The following is a 25,090-nucleotide window of genomic DNA, read 5'->3' as shown; positions in this document are numbered from 1 at the left end:
GAAGAGGTAAAAGTGACTAGCAGAAAATTTGTGCAGGATGGTTGCATTTGTTCTAGTTTCAAAACTATACAAAATCAAATACGATTTAGTGATGCATTTACTTTGGTAAAAATATAAAGAAAACACAGAGAATAGCAAACAGGACTGATGGGCAGGGGGAGGGATGTACAGACAACTTTAAAGATGTGGATGATACCGCATTTCTTAGAAAGGTTGGGATGTCTACCATGGGTCACCCCCAGCTTTCCCACGATGCTAAGTGCTGACTGTCCCTTCAGGTGGTACATAATATCAGAAATGGAAAATAGTACTTAAACTCTTCAAAGATCATTGCTTTAATAAAAACATACAATTTACTTAACAATTCTGAGCTCTGGCCCCCTCCCTAAACAGACCCGGGAAGGTAAGCCATAGTCCATGGCTTGGCCCCTGAGCCGTGTCCATAAGTAGACAGCACCCCACAGACACCATCATGGTCACAGCCAAATTGACATCCAGGCCTATTGCCCAGAAATCCTGAAGCACCAGACATTGCCTTAGCAACACAGTCTCTGATGCCGGGTTCATTGCTCCTGCCTGTTTTCATGTTCATGCTCTATGTAAAGGCATTCATTCCATACCTGTGCCATAAATATTCAGAAGAAACCCAATGAGTGAGTAAGAGAAGATGTCCTTGGAAATAATTTCCAAGGGAACATTTTTCAAAGGCAACAGATTTTTTTTCCCTCAGAGTTTTCATGTTTTGGAAAATGGGTTGTTCTCCACTTTCTTCATTATCATTTCGAAATCTGAGATGTCATGATGACTCACTGGCCTTTCACTTTGTTTAACTCTGCAGCCTTTCTTATCATTCTTTTTAGAAAAAGATTTATATATTTATTTGGGAGAGAGTAATAGAAAGCACAACAGAGGGGAGGAGCAGAGAGAGAGAGAGACAATCTCCAGCCAACTCCCTGCTAAGTGCTGGTTAGCCAAGCTAACCCTGAGATCCTGACCTAAGCTGAAATCAGGAGTTAGGCCCTTACCCCACTGAGCCATCCAGGTTGAGTATCAGCCAGCCACGGGTGTCCATTTTTATTTCTTTGTTATGCATCTCCACCCAGCTCAATCTGACCCACTTCTTACGCTGATCAGGGAGCTAGTCAGATCTCCCAATCCGTCCTGGGAACAGCTGCTCCCAGAGCCATGCGCCCTGGACCTGGTGTGAATTCCAATGTGAGTCGCCTGGCTTCCGAGGTTCCTAACCAGGCTCTTCTTTATGCTCAGGCTTATGCTGAGTGTGTGACAGATGGTCTCTCAGCAATTCCCCGAAGGAAAGAAAACCACGGCTGAGCTCTTCAGCAGGTAGCTCTCTGCGGGAGGATCAAACCCAGACTGGCTTGCTCAGAGTTTGGGGAAACCCAGCATCCTGGCTCCATTGCCTCCAGGAGAAGCAAATCCCATGCTCATGTTTTGTTGATGTCTGGTTATATGTCCCTTCTTAGTTGCAGTTGTGTATGTTTCTTATTTGATTAACTTTATCCTTATGATCACTTTGCCTACTACTTCATGCAGTTACTGGATTTTCATTTTTTTTTTTTTCTGGGTTTTGGCATATAGCCTAGTCCTTTTCTATACCTTCTTTGAAGGTGCTTGTTGAGAATTTACTAGAGACTTCTGTTAGAATCTTTATAATTAGTAACCAAGGCACATGCCAATAATTTCTGAGTAAATATGATGCCCATCTCCCATTCTTTATTCATCATTTTCTTAATTACAAATGTGAAGTACTTTCTGTAGTGGGGTTCTAGAATGTGTGTGTGTGTTTACTGAGAGAGAAAAAGAGAGAAAGAGACAGAGATAGACACAGAAAGAGAGAGATTTATTTTAAAGAATTTGCTGACTGTGAAAGCTGGCATTTTTGAATTCTGCAGATTGGTGGCAGACCAAGCTGATGTGGCAATTTGAGTCTGAACCCTGCCTGGAGGCAGAACTCCTTCACACTTGGGGGACCTCAATCTTTTCTTTTAAGGCCTTCAACTGATTAGATGAGGCCCACCCACATTACGGAGCATAATCTGTTTTTTTCAATATTTAAGTGAACCATGCACCCTTGGACAGCTTCTTTGTGTAACTTGCATGCCCAGGACTGCCTGGGCCCAGCCATGTGTATAGCAGTCCCGTTGCATAATGAAACGCTGCTTGAAATATTCTACTTTTGGCATAGTGGGTCAGGTGACACCCGCCTGATGGCTGAGTGTCACGGTGCGTCATGTTCATGTCACCTGTTAAGTGGGTAGCCCAAGGTTAAGTAACTCTCCTAAGGCCCTCTAATAGGTCTTGAGCTGTTTCTCAAAAGGAACAATTATCCAAAGAGGATGGTGGGGCTTGGTCCCCAACCCCTAAGGTCCTGCACTGCAGATCACCTACGAGAACCGGCCAAAGCTCCAAATAGCAATCCTATCTGCCCTCGGAGCTGCAGGGTCACGTGGACCGAGTGGCCGAGCAGCTCGCACAGCAGCCTGGACCTGATGCAGAGCCTTCTGTCATTCTGGGTCTCACTCAAAACGAGCAGCTTTTTGGGTCACTCAATAAATGAACTGGAGTCCCACATCTAAATGAGGACTGTTTTGCCTCCAAAAGTCAAAGGAGGTCATGGGCATCATGCCTCATTCATGGCTGTTGGAGGGGTCAGATACAGCAAGTGACAAGTTAGAAGGGACATCTCATCGTGCTCCACAGGCCAGGACCCTAGAAATTTCACTGAGGTCAAAGGCCTCTGAATTTGTCTGATGTACTTCCCACCCTCCCTCGTACTAACGTCTTCCCAATAACTCTACAGTGGTTGCGGCTTCTTGTTCACGAGGTCCAGTCGTCAATGTCATGGGCTCGTGTGAGCATGGTCTCTTGTGTGGAAGGGACAGGCAGTCAAGATCCCTGGGAACTAAACCATGACACAGGGCTGGAGAGCTGATATGCCGCTGTAGGACAGGAGAGGGTATTGCTGGCCTGGCCAGCTGAAAGGAAACTGCTTCTGGTGGTTTTTACCAACAGGTTGGAGGAGAGAGCATTTTTCAGGCTGATAGCTGTAGACTCAACTGTGGGGGACGTGTTAATTTGTCCAAGCAATGAGGCTACATCTGGTGCAGGAGCACAGAGTCACCATCTGGGTAAAGTTACAAGAACCTATAGTCATTATTCAGGATCCATCTGTTTTCTGCACAGACTTAATAGGCAAGCTGGAGTGGGGAGGGGTTGGCCATCACCACCCTGCACCCCTCAAGTCCTTGGTGGTGGCGTTCATCTCTGCAGTTCCTCTAGAAATGTGCCATAACTTATGCTTTTCCACTAGAGACAGTTCTAGTGGCTTCCTCACCATAACAGTACTTATTAATAGGCCGTGGAATCAACACAGGGATGTTGCTGGCTCCGGGAAGGTCTTCCCAACTACGCAGTCCAGACCTGCGGAATAACCACAGGATAAACTTAGGGATCCACCGGCCCGACTCTGAGATCAGCCTTCGACTGTCTGATTTCCATGAGCTTCTACTCTGATTGCTGGACAACAGGGACGTTTCGGGTCTCCTGAAATTCCTGTCAACTCGGAGCCCATGTTCATAGTCTCTGAAAAGTCTGATTAGTTTCTTTTTTGCAATGCACAGTAACCCTGCAGAGGGCCGGAGGTTCCTTTGGGGAAGTCTGGGTGAAGGATTAACAGTAAAAACTTTGGGCACGGTCGCAGAGTCACCCCTCTTGGCCTTGCAACCACTCAAGGCGTTTTGGGTTTGCAAACTGGCTCAAGACTGAGGAGCCGTCGCTCTCTGTTTCCAGGACTCAAGTTAAGGTCTGTTCACTCGACTAACATTGCTCACACAGGTCGAGTATTGGACGTCCCATTTCTTTCCTTTCTAGAACACAGGGATCAAGTGCCGATTACAGCGTTGGCTCTGCTGTCCACGACGGCCGCAGGTCCACACGGCTTTGGTTGTGGGGTGCCACCCCTGGCCCATGCCACCCCCGATCCAACCGATTCTACTGCATGCCGGTTTCCCTGTTATAGCCACAGTTCCCGCTGGAGGGTCCGGCTCATGGTGCAGAGCAGCCACAGAACCCTTCAAGGATGCGGCCTCCACTCACTAGTGATTTCTCACAGTCCTGGTGGAAGGTCTGGGGTCTGGTCCTTCCCAGGGTGGGTCAGAATGTCTTTGTGACAACTGCACTTTCACTTCCCCAGCGTGCCACAACAGACGAAGGCTTTCTGTCCACTGAAATCCCTATGCCGGAATTCCAGTCCCTGGTGTGATGGTCTTGGGAGGAGGTCCTTGGGAGACGATTACATCAGGAGGGGGCAACCGTCATGAATGGGATTAGGGCTCTTTGGAAAAACACTCCAGAAACCGTGGGAGAAAACTGGCAGTCTGCAGCCCGGGCCCTCGCCAGAAGCTGACCACGCTGGCATCCTGACCTCAGACCTCCAGACCCCGTGACTGTGAGAAATAAATAAAACTGTTGTGATTACGGCCCCCAACATGCTGCTTTGTCCACCAGGCCAAACTGCCTACGGAACCCCCTGAGCTTCGGATCCCCGCCTTTGGAGGACACCAAGGCCGGCCTGGTGCTTTAGCTCTACCGGGAAGAAGCCACCTTTCGGGCTACGTTTCCGCCAACCAACCGGTCGGACAAACCGACCCAAAGCCGCCACGTCAGACGCAGACTCTCCGCTTAGCGGGTCCGTCTCGGCAAGTGCGTCTTGACCTGCCTTCCTGGTCCTTCTACCCTCGACCTCCAGCCCCGAGGCGTGTGGGTCGCCTCCTTCGGGCTCCAACTTTCGGAGGAAAGTGGGCTTTCGGCCGCGTTACTTCTTAGTGGGACTTAACGCAGGAGGCGACGTGCGGACTCGGCCGGGTTCGGAGGGGTCCGGCTGCGGGCCGGAGAGGTCGGGGCCCCGCGAGGCTGGTGCGTCGCTCATCGGGTTCCTTGTCCTTGTCCTTGTCCTTGTTCCTTGTCCTTCCTTGTCCTCCCTGCCCGGAACCGTCGGACGCGCTCCGCCCCGGTTGCCGTCCGGGCCTCGCTCCCGGCGCTCCCGTGCGACCGCGCAGCCAGCCGGAAGCCGGCGGAGCCCGGACGTCTTCGCTTCCGGAGACCCCGTCACTCCGGTCCTCTCCGAAGGGCGGTTCGAGTCCAGCCGCGGGCGTCCTTCTCCGCAGACGCCCGCCGGATCCGAGTCGCCGGTTCCCCTATAATTTTATGATTGTATATATAATATACGTTTAATGCAGAAATACATTTAATATATCATGCATAATAACCCCATATACCTGGACCACAAAGAAATATTAAACATTGTTGGTTATTAACGTAGTAATGCATGTCTAAGGCATTATTAAAATCCATTATTTGGGGCGCCCGGGTGGCTCAGTGGTTAAAGCCTCTGCCTTCGGCTCAGGTCATGGTCTCAGGATCCTGGGATCGAGCCCCGCATCGGGCTCTCTGCTCAGCGGGGAGCCTGCTTCCCCCACCTCTCTCTGCCTGCCTCTCTGCCTACTGGTGATCTCTCTCCCTATCAATTAAATAAATAAAATCTTTAAAAAAAATCCGTTATTTGCTTCCTGGCCAAACTACGGATTATAAAGACTTGAGATATACTCTGGTTCTTCTGCTCTAAACGATCGGTCTGAGAGGTGTGCTTCCCCCAATTTTTGGGACTGAGACTAATTATTTAGTAAACTGGGATTTATGACAAGGCTGTGTCCCTTCAGAGAGAAGTCATCTGCTCTCCTCTGTGGTAACCGCGAAGATCACACTTTCATTGAAGTAGAGTTCAGATAACATATAATTTACTATTTTAAAGTCTACAATTTACTGGGATTTAGTCCAGTCACAATCTTGTGCAACAGTGACCTTTGTGTGGAACCAAACTAATTTTTCTGCCCCCAAAGGAGATCCCAAACCGTTAGGCAGTTACTCCCTTTTCCCTTGCCCCCATCTCACCCTGGCAAGCGCGTACCTGCTTCCTGTCTCGTGGATTCACCAGTTTTAACTATTTCCTATCAATAGAAACACATAATGTGTGACCCTTTGCATCCTCTTCTTGTGCTGGCCACAACATGTTTGAGAGCCATCCCACCGGAGCACCTATTTTACTGTTTCTTACAGCCAAATAGTAGTCCATTGTGTGGATAGACCACATTTTTGTTTATCCGTGTCCCGAACACAGTAACTGTGGGAGCTCTTATTTTTACCTCATTCCACGTATGCACCAGTATCTCCTGGGCCATAGGGCATATCCAAATTATTGCTTCCTAATTAAAAAAAAATCCATTCCTTGGAGTAAGTTAGTCACCTTCCTCTGTACAGAGTGTAATAGAACCAGGGGTCCGCAAACACCATCCTCACAGTGTTCCCCTTATCCTCATGTTTCTGTTCCCTTCCTCACAAAACACTCCTCTTAGGGCGCCTGGGTGGCTCAGTGGGTTAAGCCGCTGCCTTCGGCTCGGGTCATGATCTCAGAGTCCTGGGATCAAGTCCCGCATCGGGCTCTCTGCTCGGCAGGGAGCCTGCTTCCCTCTCTCTCTCTCTGCCTCTGCCTGCCTCTGTCTACTGGGATCTCTCTCTGTCAAATAAATAATAAATAAAATCTTTAAAAAAAACAAAAAAAAAAACAAAAAAAAAAACACTCCTCTTAGTATGTTTGTGTGTGTCCCCAAAGATGCTGCAGCCGGGTACGACGTGGGGGCTCTGAGCATGTGCTTTTCCTCCATGTGAACAGTTCTGCGCCAGAATCTCGTTCTCTGCCTTCTCCTTTCCCTGTGCACTCTGGGGCTACTTATGTTGCCGTCGGTCCTGCTTCCCACCTGGGGCTTTCCCCCTGCCGCAGGTTCTGTAGTAAGCAGTGACTGCATCTGTCTCATCAGTTCACCAACAATAGAAAGTATGTTGTTTCTAATTCCCTGCCGCAACACACTGAGCCTGCATCTGTGTCTCCCTATGGACCAATTTAAGAGTGTCTCTCAGATAGAGGCCCAGGAATGAGATAACTGGTCACAGAACACACACTTTGTGTCACTGAATGCTCCCCAGACTCCTTTCCAGAACGTTCTGTGATTTACACTCCCACAGAAGGGCTCAAAAGGCTGTTTCCTCCCACCTTGGCCAACACATGTTATTATGACCCCCTTATTAGTCACTTTGATGGATGTGAAGTGTGTCTCATTATTTCAACCTACATTTCCTGGTTTACTCGTGGATGGAGCATCTTTTCACTGAATGGATTTTTAGTGTTCCTCTCTGGAAATTGCCCATCCGTGTCTTTTGTGGATTTTTAAAAATTGGGACGCCTTAGCTTTGTTGTTCCTGTCGTCCTCATAGCTCATTTGTAAGAATTTTTGGATATAGGATGCCTGGGGGGCTCAGTCAGTGAAGGGCCTGCCTTTGGCTCAGGTCATGATCCCAGAGTCCTGGGATCAAGCCCCGCATTGGGGTCCCTGGTCAGCGGGGAGCCTGCTTCTCCCTCTTCTTCTGACTCTCCCCCTGCTTGTGCTCAAGCTCTCTCTTTCTCTCTATCAGATAAATAAATAAAATCTTTAAAAAAAAAGAATTTTGGGGGGCATCTGGGTGGCTCAGTAGGTTAAGCCTCTGCCTTCAGCTCAGGTCATGATCTCAGGGTCCTGGGATCGAGCCCCGCATCAGGCTCTCTGCTCAGCGGAGAGCCTGCTTTCCCTTCCCTCTCTGCCTGCCTCTCTGCCTACTTGTGATCTCTCTCTGTCAAATAAATAAATAAAATCTTAAAAAAAAAGAATTTTGGGATATGGTAGACTTTGATTTATTGTATTTTAGATATGTCTCAAAAATATAGAGTCTGTTTTATGTATGTAGTGCCCTGTGTGTTGAAGTCTCTCTTAACACTCTGTGGGTGTTTATTGTTGATTAGAAATGCTTAATTGTCTTGAATGTTTTTGCTGTGTTTCTGATGTTTTTCTTATCCCTGGGTTAGTTTTATATTCCCTTCTTTCTTCTTTTGATCTTTAATCTATTTGCAGTCCAACTCTCTATCCAACAGCTGAATTAATAAATAAACATGGAAGAAGGAGAAAATCACCCTTACAGAAAAATTCCAATTAATGAATGCAGACAAAATGAGGGGAATAGAAAATCACCATTAGCACATCACAGCGATATTGCTGCTGGCAATATCCACGGACGAACGCCAAATATTGATTAATTACTACGTTGGTTTTAACATATGTCCAAAAATTATTTGATATTCCTCTTTCCAGGAGGTGAAGCTTGATTTCCCTTCTGCTGAGCATGGGCTAGAATTAATGACTCATTTCTAATAAATAGTAAAAATAGTATTTTTACTATTTATTAGTAAAAGGGAAAGGGAAAAATAGTAACTCTAGTGGAGAAACAGGCGGGCGCCAAAGTGTTGAAGGTTCATGAGTCATGTGACTGAGCTAACGGAAGGACTCAGGCTCATCACCACTGCGGCATCCTTCCAAAAATCTATGCCTCCCCAGATCTTCCCAGAAACCCCATCTGATCATGGGAGGAGCCTGGACACACCCAAACCCCAGGGCACTTGATGGGAAATTTGACCTGGGCTCTTCAAAACATCAGGACCAGCAAGGACAGATTGAGCCACTCTCTCTTTGGAGAAAACCTGAGGAAACACAGTGACTACATACCGTGCAGAATCGCGGGACACCAGGGGAAAAAGCAGTTAAATTCCAGGCAAGTGTTCAGCTTGGATGATGATAATGTGTCAATGTTAATTTCTTAGAATTGGTAAGTGTACAATGATTATGTTAGGTAACGTTACGGGGAAACTGGGTGAAGTCTCTATGGGAACTCCGTGCTCTTTGCAACTTTTCTGCCAAACTAAATAAAAGGTAAAATTCATTTCAAAATAAAAATAAAAAAAAACCCCACAAACTCTTTACAGATGATATAATAAGCCGGAAGGAATAATTTTTCATAGCAATGTGGTGTGGAATGTATTTTTATGACTGACAAATTTGACTACAGAATAATCTTTCAATAAAAGCAGCAGGGCAAAAAAACATACTCTAATTAAAACTAACAGTTAAAGAACAAAGTGGGGGTCCTACAAGACCACACGTAGAAAGCGATCTTGGATGCAGAGCACCCTGGACACGAGGCAAACCCACAGGTAAAGAGGTACTTCCAGTGACCTTGAAACAATTTTATTTCAAAGTCGCTGTAAGCATATATTTGCTTTACGGTGTCCCTGGGCGCTGCGCGGGGTATCCCTGGGCGCTGCGCGGGGTGCAGATCTCCGATGTGTGAGGACGTTCTTTCGTGACATCCAGTCACAACACCTGTGTGCTGCTCCCTCACTAACCCATTCCTTAAAAATCCGAGTGAAATGCATCCCTTCGGCGCTCGGGCAGCCTCTGCCCACAGTCTTCGATTCAAAGCCTCCTGCGGTAACTTATTCACTCACGTCCTTATTGTGAGTCTCTTCAGTCCATCCAAAGCATTGCTCAACAAGTAAACAAACAACTTTTTGCCCTACAACAGGGCTTGATCAACTTCCTGCCCTGGTCCAAGCCTTGGAGCACTTTCTGCTGTGGACAAGGCCACTTCAATGCCAGCCTCCAGGGTCCAGCCTGGTTTGCAAGGTCACCTAAGGGACCCACAGTGGGGAGGAAAGGGGCCCACTTATCTCAGACTTGTATGCAATTGTTAAATAGTCTTGCTCTCTGCTTTTTAATTCCTAAACAAAGGTTTGAAAGGATTTTCTAAGGAGACCAGGTCCAAAGGAATTTAAGACTCCCTTGGCTGAGTCCACTCATTACTCCCATTAAAACTGGTTTGTTGGTAGCACTTCAGATAGTTACAAGTGTGGGTGCCTGGGGGCAAGCGAGGGCCCCAGCAGAAGCCCTTGAGCTGCAGCATGAACATGAGCTTGAGAAACAGACGAGCACAGGAGGGCGTCCTAGGAACCTGGTGTCAGCGGATGCATAAAGTCAGAACAGCTAGCAAAGACCTGGAACATGGAAGTCCTTCTACATGGCGCCCAATATCGTAGACCTTCCTGGTGCGCTGGGAGTGTTAGACAAGGAGAGTCACCAAAATAGGGGCAGGGCAAAAAGTGCAGTGAAATGCAGGGAATCATGTGACTCCGTTTACGTAGGGAGTGACACAACTGCTTATGCATATCAATGGCCACCACCATGACCATGCACAGAACAGGGTCTCCCTCCTCCTTCCTCCATCCCCTCTTGCTTCTCCACATTTCCCCTTGGTCAGTGACTTTCAGATTGACTCCCACAGACGCTGGGGGTCCCTGTGGTTTTCCTCGGGAGTGGGCTGGCATGGAGGTGATAGATGAAGGCTCGAGCAGAACCCCGACATTTCACGAGTGATTCCGTCAGAGAAACGCCCCGTTCATCTCTTGCTGTCTTGAGCTCTGCGAAGGGCTGCTTCCCAAAAGCAGAGACGGAATCTCCTGCCCAGGCTGGCCCCGTTTCCGTTCTCTCGTTACACAGACGAGTGCGGAACCCCAGGGTGAAAACTACATATCCCGCGGTAGAGAAAGTTTCCCGGTTCTTCTCTGGAACGGACTTCATTTAGGGACAAGACAAAGGTGCAAACCCGGAAGCAGGAGGTGAGTGGAATGATTCTAGGGGGTCTTCCGCAAATTTATGAGCGGGCAGCTTAGTGCTGGCTCATGCTGAGGTGCTTTCCTTCCTGCACAAGTGGAATTTGTGGAGGGATGGAATTTTCCAGAATGGAGGGTAAGGACCTTATGTTACTCATTTATGGCAGAGCTAAGGTCCTTGGCTAAAGCTGGTGGTTTAACACACCTCCCGGCTGATTTGCCCCGTTAACAGGTATCCGTGAAGAGTGAGCTTTAGTTAACGGCACCCGTTATGGTGTGCGCTCCGTGGGTGTTGACCAAGGTGCACAGTCACATACCCACCGGCAAAACCATTTCCTTCGTCGCAAAACTCCCATCGTGCTTTGCTTCTGTCACGGAACCCTCCGGGCACCGGCAAGCCCTGATGGTAACGGATCTGTGCCCCATCCCTTCTGCGTCCCCTTTCCAGGATGTTACAGATGGACTCAGAGACTGGAGAGCATTTCAGGCCAGGCTTCTTCATGGTGAAATGCATTGCCGAGTCATCCACATTTTTTCCTGGGTCAGGTGTTCCTTCTGTTAATGGGTCGTGTCCCGCTGTATGGATGTAGCACAGTTCGTGAACTCACTCCCCTGCTGAAGGACTTCTGGACGGTTCACTGTTTCAGGACTAGGACAGAAGCTGGATTTACAACCCTGGATGCTGGTAACCTTGATTAACTCACAAAATGAGACCAGTAAAGGAGTTTACCTATCCCTGTGCACCCCACTTTCCCAACTGGCCTTCCTGGTCACCAGCGGTCTTTGAAGGAAGTAAGATACAGGGAAATGTGACCTGACCCTACTCGCTTTCTGACCCCTGAGGGAAAGACCAAATAGTCCTGGAAAGCCTGGGGGAAAGAATGAATGGGGGAGAGAGAGAGAGAGAGAGAGGAGAGGTGGCAAAACCACTCCCTGCTCATGCAGCGGGAGCCGTAGCAAAATGCGAAGCTTGAATTCTCCTTCATGAAGGGAAGAAAAGTGCTCAGGGCATAGACACAGAAAATTCAGACCCCGAGGTCATCGAATCAGTTGGACTCTGCCGTGCTTCCCCCTTCTGGAACACCTGCCATAAAAAAAAAGTTCCTCGACTCCTCAGGTTGTCACAAGCTGTCCCACACGTTAGCTCTGGTTAGATTTTCTTGAGTCAAGTGTAGATGCAGGGTAATGAGATACGCAACGTTGAAGAAGTGGCATAGGTCAAAAAGCAGTGATGTAAGACAACAGAGGATGATTGCATATAGTACCTTGAACTGGGAAAACCATCTAAGTTCTCAGCTCATTTATTATGGTGTAATTTAGTGAAGGCATGAGAAGTCTTCAGAAAGTTCTAATGAGCTGAGATGCTGCAAATTAAATATAAAGTGGAAATGCTAGCACATTTCTCCACAGGATACTCTACATTAAATGAGTAAATCCTAAGGCTGGATGTTTGATTTTGAAAATTAAACTGTTTCCTGCCTAAACTAGACACTTGGTCTGGGTCCACGTCCTGGGTGTGGCATCCACTCTCTGGAATCTGTGACCCAAATGACATCTCTTCCTCCTCCAGCGCTCCTGGCTGAGGCTGCTGGCCCAGCCTCCTGGTTCCCTGCATTTGATCCCTAGGCCTCCTTTGCCCTCTCTCCTCTGGTGGTCCTGCCTTTTGTCTCTTATGCACATCCCACCGCACCTTGGTCCTTACCACACTGTGCCAGGAGATGTGTGAGCCATGGTTCTACCATGTCTCCTTTCAATCTGAAAGACTCCCCTGGCTCCCTATTACCTAGATGATGAAGCCGAGTGTCTCTTGGCCCTTGGCCATACAGTCAACACAGTGATGGGCTCACTGAAATTGTTCTGTAATACCGGATTGCTTCCTGGTAATCTCAAGCAAGAGCACATTCTGTGTTCCAGGCTTGGTTGCCCTGTCCTCGCCCATCCCCCGGTGGCCGGATCTCCTCTCCCTGCCTGTCCTCATTCTCCATGAGGACCCCTTAGCACTCTCGGCACAAGTGCCTCATCGCCGCCTGGACGGGAGGGCTCATAAGACCTGGAGGAGCACAAGACGATCAACGTGTCTGAAATAAAGCATGGATTGAGTGGTGTTGGGAGACCAGGTGTCCCAGCAGCTGGCGGGCTGCCATCCTCCCCTCCCCCATCCCGACCAGATGACCGGGCCACCACAGACGGGCTGCCAGCTGCCACGCTCCATCTGGAATGCAACCACCCCAGGCGACCCCTTTCCAGCTGTCGGGGCATCTTCCCCAAGCTGTTTTCACTAACAACGCCTTGGACACCAAAGGTCATGGGCATTTTTTACACCAGGGGCCCAGGCTCTGACACCCGCTGGGTGTGGAACAATTCAGATCCATTCTGATGTGAACTAACCCCGAGCTGAGGCAGACCCCCCAGTCCCACAAGACCGTCCCCCACTTCAGAAAGCAGTCACAAGTCCTGGGCCACTCACACTTCTGCAAGACCAGCTCTAGCCTGGGCATTCCATGACCTGCTCCTCAGGTTTGAGAATTTGCTAGAATGGCATGCAGAACTCATGAAAGGGCTCTGCTCACTACTGTCAGTTTATTATTAAGGCTCCAACTCCAGGACAGCCAGGTGGACGAGAGGCATGGGGCGAGCCATGTGGACAGGGACAGGGCACTGCCACGCTTTCTTGGGGGGCAACAACCTCCATCACCTCCATGCCCTCACCAACCCAGAAGGTCTTTTTGGAATTTTCAGGGAGGTTTCATTACATAGGCACAGTTGATTAATTCTTTGGTCATGGGTGATTGACTCAACCTCTAGCCCCTCTCCTTTCCCAGGAAGTCATGAAGGGGGGCAGAAAATTCCAGCCCTCTAACCACATGGGTGGTCTCCTGGCTGTAAGCCCCCATCCTGGGGCTACCAGCCATGTCACTGGAAAGCAGAAGCTACTCTCATTACTCTGACTATTCCAAGGGTCTTCGGAGCTCTGCGCCAGGACACGGGGACAAAGGTCTAATACATGTTCCCCCTGTTCTCACAGTTCCTCGGTTCAAACTCTCCCATGGTGCCCCATCCACTTGGAATAAAGGCCAGAGTTGCCCAGTGACCTGCCAGGTCCAGCATGACCCAGCCCCACTCAGATCTCACCATCTTTGCTTCTCACACACAGCTGACATGCCCTGCCTTTGGGCCTTTGCACCTGCTCTCCCTTTGCCTGGAGCAGGCTTCCCAGATGTGTGAGTGTCTGCCTCCCTCACCACCCTGGACCTCGGCTTGAGCATTCCCTTGTCAAGGGGGCTTCCTTGGCAGGATCCAGCAGCCTTCTCCCTGGCACTCTCTCCCCCCTCTTCTATATTTCTCTCCGCTGCTCACCACTTCTGACACTGAGTCCCCTTGCTATCCATTGCCTGTTTTGCCTCTGCTCCCAGCACTGGAAGTCCAGAGAAGCCCCCTTTGCTGGGCTCTGGATCTCCCATGCTCTTGCATGTAGTGGTTCTTTCCCCTTCTGTTGGCCGGAGAGGGCACCCCCGCCCCCCGCATTGGCTGGGTGGGTGTCTGTGAGTGTCTGTGCTGCAAAGAAGGCGGGGAGGGAAGGAGCGAGGCTGCCTGGGCTCAGCCCACCCTGACCAAGTGTAAGTCAGCTGATACCCAGAGATGTGGGGTGTGCCTGAGAGAGGAACCCCAGGTCTTCTGACTCCCAGTCCCATTCGGTGGACTCCACCTCGGCCAAGGTACCAGCGTCGGGCACCTGCAGGACTGAAACTTGGACCCCCTCTTTGGATTCCAGATCCCACCTGGTAGGTGGATCCCACTGGTAGGTTTTCCCAAGTCAACATTCGTGTCCTGGCCTGAGTACATCTTACTTGTCAGTGGGGAGAGACTGCTGGTGGTGGGACCGCCCCGTCGCCCGCCCCGTGCAGGGGCCAGTCCTGCAGGTGGTTCTGGTCCAGGAGCAGTGGACCGTGGGGGTGCTGGTGTCACACGGAGAGCACGGAGGGTAAGGGAACTAGTCCATACCGACTGCTCCATGGGGGACACAGCCCACCTCCTGCGTGCTTGCCACAGCGGAGACTCCACTCAGCTCCCTCGTGCCCTGCGGCTGGCACACTTGGTCCAGCTGGGACCATTCCCCAGCATGCAGGTGGCCTCGCACCTGCCACAGGTTCAAGTGATGAGCACACCAGAGACGTCGTGCGCCCCTTTGCTCAAGGTTTACGGTCTTTCTTGCAGTAAATACAAAGACTCCTAATTTTTTTATACCTCAAAGCATAAGAATATGTCATTATGGAATAGACAGCAAGATATTGGTATCATTGATCCCAATTTCTGTTATTTATGATGCTTGCTGTTCAGTGGAGCAGTGGTTTACCAGCCGATGTCTGATACATGAAGCACGTGAACTATTTTTCTCCGTATCATTCTTGCTCTCAGGCTAATAGAGATGGTCAGAGTGGTGAGCATCTCATATTTTTGCAGTTAACACCCTGCTGTCTCCCCCTCAAATAATCTGATTTTTAATTGTCCAGCACTTTATAAAGAGAATGTCTGTCATCTTTCAAATCCATCTAGAAGCGGCTACTAATCACTTTCTCCACCAAATAGGATTCTGAACAGCCCCTGGTCAGTGGTCCTTGGAGCTCTTACTCCAAGAGTGATCAATATTGACATATGGGTGGACAAATCAATCAATAAATGAATTCAAAAGGGGACGGGTTCACCCAAAATTGACTTCTGACTTATGCACCATGTATTATTTTCTTTTTACTTCAGTGTGTGTGTGTGTGACTTGCGATCTGTTCTTCATTTAATCTGCCCATACGATTCTAACTCATTAATCAAATATTAAACTTTCTAAGCCGTTATATGCCATGCACTGAATACGCATTCCCTGTAAATTAAGAATGCAAATGTAACAAGCCAGATGAATTAAGGAGTTATCACTCACATAAAATCATTTGTCTCTTTTGCTACAAAAGAAAGCAATCTTGCTTTGGGGTCGTGATCTCAGGGTGGTGAGATCGAGCCCCGTGTTGGGCTCTGTGCTCAGTGTGGCGGCTGCTTGACATTCTCCCTCTCCCTCTTCTTCTGTCCCTCCTCCACTTGCTCTCTCTCTCTCTATCTCAAATAAATAAATAAGATTTTAAAAAAAAGCAATTTTTCTTTCTTCACACCTCATTGGAAGATACTAATAACTTAATAACTTGTAACCAGTAACATCTCAGACCAAAAACCTGAGAGGAAGCCAACGTGGGCGGACTGGCGAAATGATGTCTCCGTGCCTGAGATGGAGTTCTGTCATTTGAGAAAAAATATCAGAGGTCCAGAAAGTGAAACAAAACAGAAAGACACACAGGCATTTAAAATTAAAAAAAGGGAGGACTTAGGGGTAATTTGTGCTTTTGAAGAATTGGTTGTTACAAACTGTGGAGAAACGTGGATCCCTTACTTAACTATTTATTTTAATAAGAGCACAGGCTCAGGGTTTCATCCCAGAAGCAAAGCCTCAGAGAGTGGTCCAGAGGGAAGCTTCTGCCGCCCCCATCCCTGTAGGCACAGAACCATCCCCCTTACAACAAAGGCATGCACCACAGGGATTGTATTGGGAATGATACTGGAGGGTCGTGGGAGCCACAGGGGCCGGCTGAAATGCCATTCCTAACAGGGGATGGCCATTCCAGGCACCCCAAGAGCCGGCCGTCTTCCCTGTCCTGGGCACGTCTGCCAGCTCTGGGCACTGGCTGAGGAACAGGTATTGGCCAAGGCCAACAACTGCCTCTGGAGACAAGAGAAACCAGCAGAGCTCTCACATTCATCCAGAGTCAGACCACGGGAGCTTTCCAGAACGTGAGACACAGGGTGGTTTTCCTCAGAAGACATCTGCTGAATATTGTGTGGAAGGAGCTGGCGATGCCAAAGCTTCTGAAAAGCAGAGTAAGATCTCCTGTAGCCTCAGGGTCTTCAGGAAAGAAAGACCTGTGGCAGTAGGTGCCTGAGATGAGACCTCTACAGGGAGGAGCAAGTAGACACTGAGGGTCTACACTTGACCCTGGCCTGAGGGTTTCTGCTGCATTTGGTGGGAGACCTCTGCTAGGGGTGTTTGCATGAGATTAGAATAACAAGTTTAGAGATGGGGGGAGGGGGTGCCTGAAGCACACAGTGGTTTCTTCACTGAAGACATTAGTGAGATTTTGAAGTTGTTGTCTGTTTGGCTCAAAGGAAGCTGAAAAAAGGAAGTGGATCTTCTCAACCCAACCAGATCCACCATGGATTCTCAACTGAAAGGACTAGAGGGAACTGAAGGTACACTGAATCTCACTAAAATTTACCCAAACTGCCACCCAGTTCTGATTGAGTGTAACTCTGACTGGTGTAAGGCTAAATACCCATCTGAAGACACACACACACACACACACACACACACACACACACACACAAGGAAATGTAAGATGTTCCCTGGTGCATACGGGAAGGAGAACTCTGTCCTCCTAATGTCTCTGTATCATTTTGTTTAGGAAATTTGAAGTTGTAAGTGCTCTGTCTGCCTCTATGAGATGTGCAGAAGCTAAACCGGACTCCTGGCATCCTGAGAATGTCCTTCTTGAAGATCTTAGAGGTATCTCTTCAAAATACAAACACCAAGGAGTATGACACCCCATCTTTCTGTTTTAGGGGGTTCAAGTTTCGACCCTTAGCTCCAAGTGGTAACTTCTTGTTTGTGAAAAAGACACCGCAAGTTCTAATTTTCTTTTTGATAGTTAGGACAATGTACAAGAATGCAACGGACTGAGTGTCCCTGGCTGTGGGAAAGGGTGGGATTCTACTCTGCCTTTGCAGCGTCTTTAGCGGGTTGTCTAATGGTTGTGCAATATTAATTTAATGCTTATTCGATAACAAAACTGTTCTCTAGCTTTTTAAAAAAAATTGTGGAAATGTTTTCTGGGTTGGTGGTAGGCTTTATTTTTGTGTTTTCCCAAAATAGATGTGGGGAATCAGCCCCCACACATCCTCTGACATAGAGGAACCCCTCCAATAGTGGGGAACATCCCTGGGTCCTCTAACGATGTACCTGGCACACTCTCAGGGTGCAGCCATGCAAAGAGGCAAGATGACAGAGCCGGTAACCAAGAGAGACGAGGGGTGATAGAAACAGAATCACAGATGACCTAGCTATTAGCAGTGGCAGATAAGGACTTTTAAATAACTGATCGATGTATTCAAGAGACAGATGGAGAAGATGGAAAATGGAGGGTTTTAACAGAGGATTGGAATGTATGAAAATCAAATAAGCATTCTAGAACTGAAACAACACAGTGTCTTAATTATGATATCCGTGGGTGAATGTAAGAGCAGATTGGACAGGATTGTTGCACCTGAAGACAAATCACTAGAAAGTATCCAAAATAAGTAGGAAAGAAAATAAACATGGGGGAAAATAAAATCATAAGAGACAGGTAGAACATGCTCAAAATTTCTACAGGATGTGTAATTGGAGTCTCAACAGGAGAGAAGAAACAGAATAAAGCAGAAGCAAAACTCACAGCATTTAAAGAAATACTGGCCAAGGACTTTCCAGAACTGATGAAAAAATATTAACCCAGAGGTATTTGGTGAGCCAAAACCAAAACAACAAAACAAGACAAAACACCAGACCTTGGTCTTTTTTATTAAAACTCTTAAAAATCAATGACAAAGTGAGGCACCTGGCTGGCTCAGTCGGAAGACCGTGCAACTCTTGATTTCAGGGTTGTGAGTTCAAGCCCTACACTGGATATAGAGTTTACTCAATAAATAAACTTAAAAAAAAAAAAAAACAGTGAAAAAAAGAGAAATCTTTAAGGCAGCTAAAGAAGAGCCAGAACACTGAAATATTCCTTTCCTTCCTAACTACTTCATCAAACCATTCAAAATATGAATACAAATGGAACGACCACACTGAAGAACTCTTACTACTGTATCGTAATGTAAGGGCCTGGTTAGCCAGAGGAACTTAGTTGCAAACCCCGGATATAGGGGCGGTCCAGGCCGGATGCAGACATCCAATCAGTGGGGCGTGCATATATTACTGTGGTGAGTTGAAATCTCATTGGCCACCTGGTGTGGGCGGGGCTCAACCACCTCTATAAAGGTTAGTCTGTGAGGCTGAGGTGGGGAGTAGTTGTAGGAGTTAGAATAGGCGTTAGAGTCGCTGTCAGGAGCCGTTAGGGCAGTCTTCAGAGCGTCATGGTCGTCGTGGTCGGTGGGAGCATCCTGGTCCTCCTGGTGGTCATAGTCGTCGGCAGCGGTGCCGCGGAGAATGGCCTCGCCGCCAGCAGCCTCACCACCGCGAAGGGCCTCGCCGCCCCAGCTGTGGCCCCGCTGCCAGCGGCCTTGCCGCCCTGAGCCGCGGCCCTGCGGTGAGCGGCCTCGTCGGAGCGGCATCATTCCGGGGAGCGGCCTCATGGGCGAGTGGCCTCATCTGGGGAGCGGTCTCATTGGAGTGGCATCATGGGGAGCAGAGTCTGTGTCGTTGGGGTTGTCGTCCTCGTTGTTGTCGCCTCTTGGTCCTCGAGAGCGGCCTCGTCCGGAGCAGCCTCGTCTGGGGAGTGGCCTTGTCGTGGTCATTGTCGTCGCCTCTTGGTAAGAGACGGCCCCTACCGGTTGGTTTGGTTTTTGATGCTTGGCACGAAATAAAGCTTTGCTTGACTTTCGCTTTGCATCAGTCTCATTCCTTTGATCACGGACCCTAACAGTTGGTTACAAATACATGCTTGTAGAAGACTGTTCCTGATGAGTGAGGTTTGTTATTAAATTTGTGAGTGTATTTTACTCCTATGAATATGGTTCTGAAAGCAGGACCTTTGGATGAGAAGGCAAAATCATAAAGCCAAGAGGCTGTCAGCTGGAAAGTCATAGACATCAACCTCCAAGGGGAAAAGCTCAGAAGAGAAATAAGTCTGGTGCGGAGGAGATACAGAAGAAGAAGCTGGGAGTCCAGACACATGAGAGCGCTGGAACTAAGAATGGTTACATTTGTAAACACACCGACAAGGGAACGTGTACGGCAAGAAGGGTGCGGCGTGTTGGCCTGTCATCTGGATTTATGCAAGTACAAGTATCCTGAAGTTCATTGACTAGTCTCTCTCCCATGTTACCCAGATTAAACAACACCACAACATTTCACCACCTTTTTTGTCCTTTTGTAATTCAGCATCAATATTAAACAAACAAAAAAAAAAGGAAACAAAAAACTCCACTGCCTTAAAGTTGTTTCAGAAAAAAAGGGATTTGCTATGAATCAACTAAAATCACTTTTTTGGTCATATTTATCCTCACCAAGTCAGTTTGCTATACATTTTTAAAAATCAATAGTCTACCAATTTAGTTAAAACAATGTGAGAATTCCAGTCTTTGTGGTTAACTTCTGACCTTCCTGATAAACACTGACCAAAAGGAATGAATACCCCAAGCTATTTCTCTTCTATCACAGGAGATGGGGAACCTTGTAACTTTCTAGAGTCTTGTCTACTTTCCCTGAAAATTTTGTAATTTCTTTATGTAAGAAGCTCATTTTTGGTACACTTATCGTGATGGGTAGAAAAGCTAATTTTTTCCCCCTGATGCTGGCCAATGGGAGAGCTGGCTATGTGGGAATCAGCGAGAATAACATGGCGTGCAAACTGAGTGAAAGGTTTGGATTCTGCCCAGTGAGTCTGCAGTCTGTAGATCGTGAAAGAGAAACACTGATTTTAAAAGCAACACATAGAATCAAAAAGATCTCTAACAGATGCAGATAGTATATCTTATTAAAGGTGATCTTTGAACAGTAATCGTAATAATCGTTTCATTTGACCATGAAGATGCTATTGTTATGTCCATGGTAACCTGGTATGGTGGGAAGAACATAGAATCAAATGGGGATTCAAAATCCAGTCCACTTCTTCCTGGGTACGTTGTCTTTGGGAAGATGTTCAAGTCTTTCATTTCTTGGTAAGTAAAATTAAATGAGTAACAGTTCCATCAGACAGATGCTCTGAGAATTGAGAGAGAAAAAACAAGAAAGCGTTGAGTACAGCACCTGACACAAATGTCGGTCCCTGGTTCCCCCATCCCGCCTCAATCATACAGATAGATACACATAGAAAGGGTATTGAGTCACCCACTGGAGAAAGGGAATGTTAAGTAAATGGCCATATTTATGTTGCTAATTGATTAAGGGATCTGAGCAGGGTGGAAGTAAAACTCCCCCTCAGCATGTGTTTTAGTCCTAAATCTTGTCATCTTGTCAGAAGACCTACTTGGATTTAGGGCACAGGAAAAAAGAAAAATAACTAGAAAAAATTAAATGCAGTGTTGGGCTCTCACATTCCGATTTAGGCTTTTCTCATTCCAAAAAAAAAAAAAAGAGAGAGAGAGCGAAGTCATGAATGGCTACCATGTACTGACTATTAAGTATGTCCCAGTAACTGTGAGTTTAACTGTGTACTCGTCAGCCTACTCAGTCTCCATGCAATTCTGAGAAAGAGGTTTTGCTCACTTTACTTTAAGTGAAGAAACTGAAGCCATGTGCAAGTAGATAAGTGTGTCAAAGTCAGGTACCCAGGTGGCACATTCGGTTTGGTTGGTTAAGTGTCTGGCCCTTGGTTTGTGCTCAGGTCATGATCTCAGGGTCATGGGATCGAGCACACTGGGGTCTGTGCTCATCAGGGAGCCCAGCTGAGTTGCTCCCTCTCCCTCTGCCTCTGCCCCTCCTCCCACTCTCATGCGCTTGTAGGTGCATGCTCTCTCTCAAAATAAACGAATAAAATCTTTTTTAAAAAATGTCAGGAACCTACTCGATGATGGAACTAGCATTTAACCCCAACCTTTTGAATTACAAAGCTTCTATCCTTTATTCATTATAATGCCTCTCTCACAGTCTACACAAATATACCAATATTTGTTCATTGGTTTCATAATGCGAATGTATAGTCAAGGGGACACTTAAGGAAAGAAAGAAAAGAAGGAAGAAAGAAAGAAAGAGGGAGGGAGGAAGATTGGTTGGTGTGCTCTCTAGGGCTTAGAATTTTTTTTTGCTTCTGATTTAATCATCTCTGACTTATAGACATTTCTTAGAGTCTCAAAAATATAGCCCAAGTACTTCTACTAAATCCAAGACAAAAATCAATATTATACTTACTTAACTGAACAATCAGTCCCGCAAGGCAGGTCAAACAAAGCTGCAGTCTTGTCATCCTGCCAAGTAAGTGACACCTGCTCCACTCCCAGGGGAGGAGGCCCTTTATGGCGGATTCTACCCACAAGAGCTGCGGTCCAGGACATCAGTCTCTGCTGGGTTTGCACGAACGGGGGCTGCCCAAGAAGACACGACCCACACAGGCACTGGATGGAGCAATGTTTTCCTCCCGTAAGAAGGAACAGGACAACAACGGCTTTAGTAGCGAGCTTGTCTCACCCCTCAGCCCATGCACGGCCATGGTCTTCATGCACCCCTCTCAGCTGCAGGGGGAGCACCCCATTTCCTCCCCGGTGAGAAGAACGTAGAGCAGTGGGCTTGGCCAGGTGCCACATGACACCTACACACACCAAAGCAGAACAAAGAATTGCATGTGAAGCTGGGAACAAAAGATAGTCCCAAACAAGGAGAAAGGCGGCGCAGGCTAGGAGGGCTCCTGTCTCCTGCAAGGAGATGGTTCATGTCTGAGGCCACTCTCTTGATCAAGAGTTGGCAGACAGCATGACCATCATTTCCAACAATTAGTATGTCATGAAATTAGAGTTCTATTTTGCTGTTTTAGGTCTATAAAGCTTGTTTTTTTTTTTTTCTCATCTGAAGAAAATATATATGGGAACTTTTATCAAGGCAAATAACCATTTATGAACAGTTGGGAATATTTGTCATAAAGACATGATGCTGGTCACACCTAAAACTAACCAACCCATAGTAATTTGTGCCAGTAGAAGAATTCAAGAGAAACTGGAATTGATACTGTTATTTGGTTGCAATAAAAATACTATCAGGTCACATAGTTTGATAATATTTTATTCTTTTATTTTTTAAAGAGTATTTGTTTATTTATTTAATTGAGAGAGAGAGCACAGAGGGGGAGGGAGAAGCATGTTCCCCACTGGGCAGGGAGCCCAATGCGGGGTTGGATCCCAGGACCCTGAGATCATGACCTGGGTTGAAGCGGACATTAAACCATCTGAGCCGCCCAGTTTGATGATGATTTTTTTGGATAAATTTTAAATGGCAATAATAAATATGGAAATTTTGATAATTGATAGAAATAATTGACCTGAAATAATACTGACAAGAGATTAAACTACACGTAGTGGAAGAGTTTACTGGGCAAAAATGGACAAATCTGAACCTTCAGGACTTCGGATCATTGTTAACCAATTGAGGAGAGGAATGACCTCATGTCAAACAAGGCACCGTGACAAAAACTAGACTCAGGAACATAGTATATGATATCACACAGGGCAGGATTGATAAATCTGTAATTTCTATAAAATTAAGACAGAAAAGAACTGAAATTAGTGGGCTACAAATAATGACATGAAAATTTCAAAGTATTTTCCCTGCACTGCAAAGCCTCGATCAAAGAATTAGTGACTATAGACAGGAGTTTCAATGGAAAAGAATGGATTGAGATCATGACAGTTGCATGTTTTATGTACAGTGTCCTCAGGGTGGAAATGAGAAGGTCAAAGCCTGAATCACTAGAAACTGGCAGGACAAGACAGAAAACTAGATATTTCTTAACAGCAGGTTTCCTACCCTTGGCCTTACATTTTAGAGGCTTTCATCATTCACAGATAAAGTAAACATGCTTCAAAGGGATCAGAGCCCTTGACTTTTCTGTGAGGATGTGGAGATCGCCTTTTTTCCTACCAAACCCAGCACACTTTACAATTTCTTCTCTCTTTAGATGAGTTTCCAATTCTGGCATCTTCTTAAGGACTTTTTTTTTCCATGTTCTACTTGCGAATGTGAATTTTGGCTTCCATTTCCAACTCCTATTTTGCAAAAATGTTTGCAGAAACCTAGATGTATAATGTTGCATTTTTTAATGGCAGCGGTGAGTCAGACTTGGCTGAGTATCTGGCTACACAACTGACTTGCTTACTATGCGACTTTAAGAAACTACTTACATTTCTTAAACCTCCATTTCTAAATCTCTAATAAGGAGATAACAGCCCTCGATTTGTGTGTTCACAGTGAGGGTTAATAAGACCGGCCTTACCAAGGGCTCCCTGTGACTCATATTCCATAAAGGGAGCATTTGTCTGCCTTCCCAGCAGGCGGACTGTGAACCAGATCTCGTTTACTCTTTCTTCACACACACCTTCATCGTCTCTGCACTTGAAGAGGTTTACTCTACACATTCAGGTTTCTCTCTTTCAACTCACGCATCCCATTGTCAGATTCACGGACTTATGTATGTACATAACCGCTGGGATTGTGAAAAATCTCATTATTTCAATGGGTGTTTGGTGTGGAGACATGTATGTGTCTTCACAGTGGGGCCAACAGATCAGAAGATGACTTCCATTGTGAAGAGAGTTTGTTATACTCCGAGGTCCCCACAGGAGGGGGTCTGAACCACCGAGGGCCACGTGGGAGTCAGGAGACTAAGGTGGAGAGGCAGAGGGGATGAAGGGAAAATGTGGACAAGGACATATCTTGGGGTTTCCGTGGGACGGAACAGGCGAGGCAGGGTGGGCAGGCTTAGGATTGGCTAGTTTGAACCATGTCAGTAGGCTGTAGGGCAGAGGGGCTGTCCCGAGCTGCCTGGCCCCTGGCCCGGGGCTAGAGCTTGAGAGCCCAGCACCCAAGGGGAATGGCTGGGTGTGGAACTAACCAGCTGCTCAAGGAGAGTCACTGATGGGCCTCCAGTTGGAACCTCAAAACTGGGTCAAGACAAGCTAGAGAAAGCTGTACCTGGCATGAGGGTGAGGAAGTATGGACTCTCCTGCCATGGGGAGTGCAGCTCATGCCCTTGGAGGCTGGTTCTTGAATCAGGGAACTCAGGAAACCCAATGTAGCTGGAGGCCTGGGGCCATCTCATCACGGTTCCTTAGCTGGGAGAGTGCGCCCCTGTAGACAGCCATGACGTCATATAATAAACTAAACTGGCAGACTCCTGGCTCATGCCGTGGGCCAGTGAGGGAGACAGCAGCTTGGAGAAGGTAAAATTTCATTTCAGAGGAAAAGTTAATTTCCTCCTGGGTCTTGGCATAAGCCAGAATGTGTAGAAGAGCATGGAAGGCTGGAAACGGATTAGTGCACCTCTCTGGAAGAGTGTTTTCTGGTGAGGAAAGACATGTGTGGGTGTGAGGACTGTCTTCCCTGGGTGGGAGGATGCTGGATGTTGTCTAAGGACAGCCTCAATGACAGCAGGCATCAGCCAAAATGCTGCGTCGCCAACTAAACTCTTCATCAAGTCGAAGAAAGCCATTGGTGGTAGCGCATTCCACAAAGAACCGCATGGGTCCATCTGAAATTCCAAGCCAGAC

General features: G+C 47.3%; 1 pseudogene across 1 annotated transcript in view; it reads right to left on the bottom strand.

Annotated features, from left to right (window-relative positions):
- LOC308352960 (spermatogenesis-associated protein 31E1-like) overlaps window positions 1-19,009 on the bottom strand; it is a 28,016-nt pseudogene extending 9,007 nt beyond the window's left edge. Inside the window, exon 1 of the transcript in view lies at window positions 18,683-19,009. The product of the transcript in view is annotated as a spermatogenesis-associated protein 31E1-like (transcript). The remainder of the gene's footprint in view (window positions 1-18,682) is intronic.
- Window positions 19,010-25,090: the final 6,081 nt, after the last annotated feature.

This window comes from Martes martes, assembly GCF_963455335.1.
Source record: "Martes martes genome assembly, chromosome: 12".
Taxonomy (NCBI): domain Eukaryota; kingdom Metazoa; phylum Chordata; class Mammalia; order Carnivora; family Mustelidae; genus Martes; species Martes martes.
The sequence above is the reverse complement of the archived record's forward strand: the minus strand, read 5'-3'. Positions and strand labels throughout refer to the sequence as shown.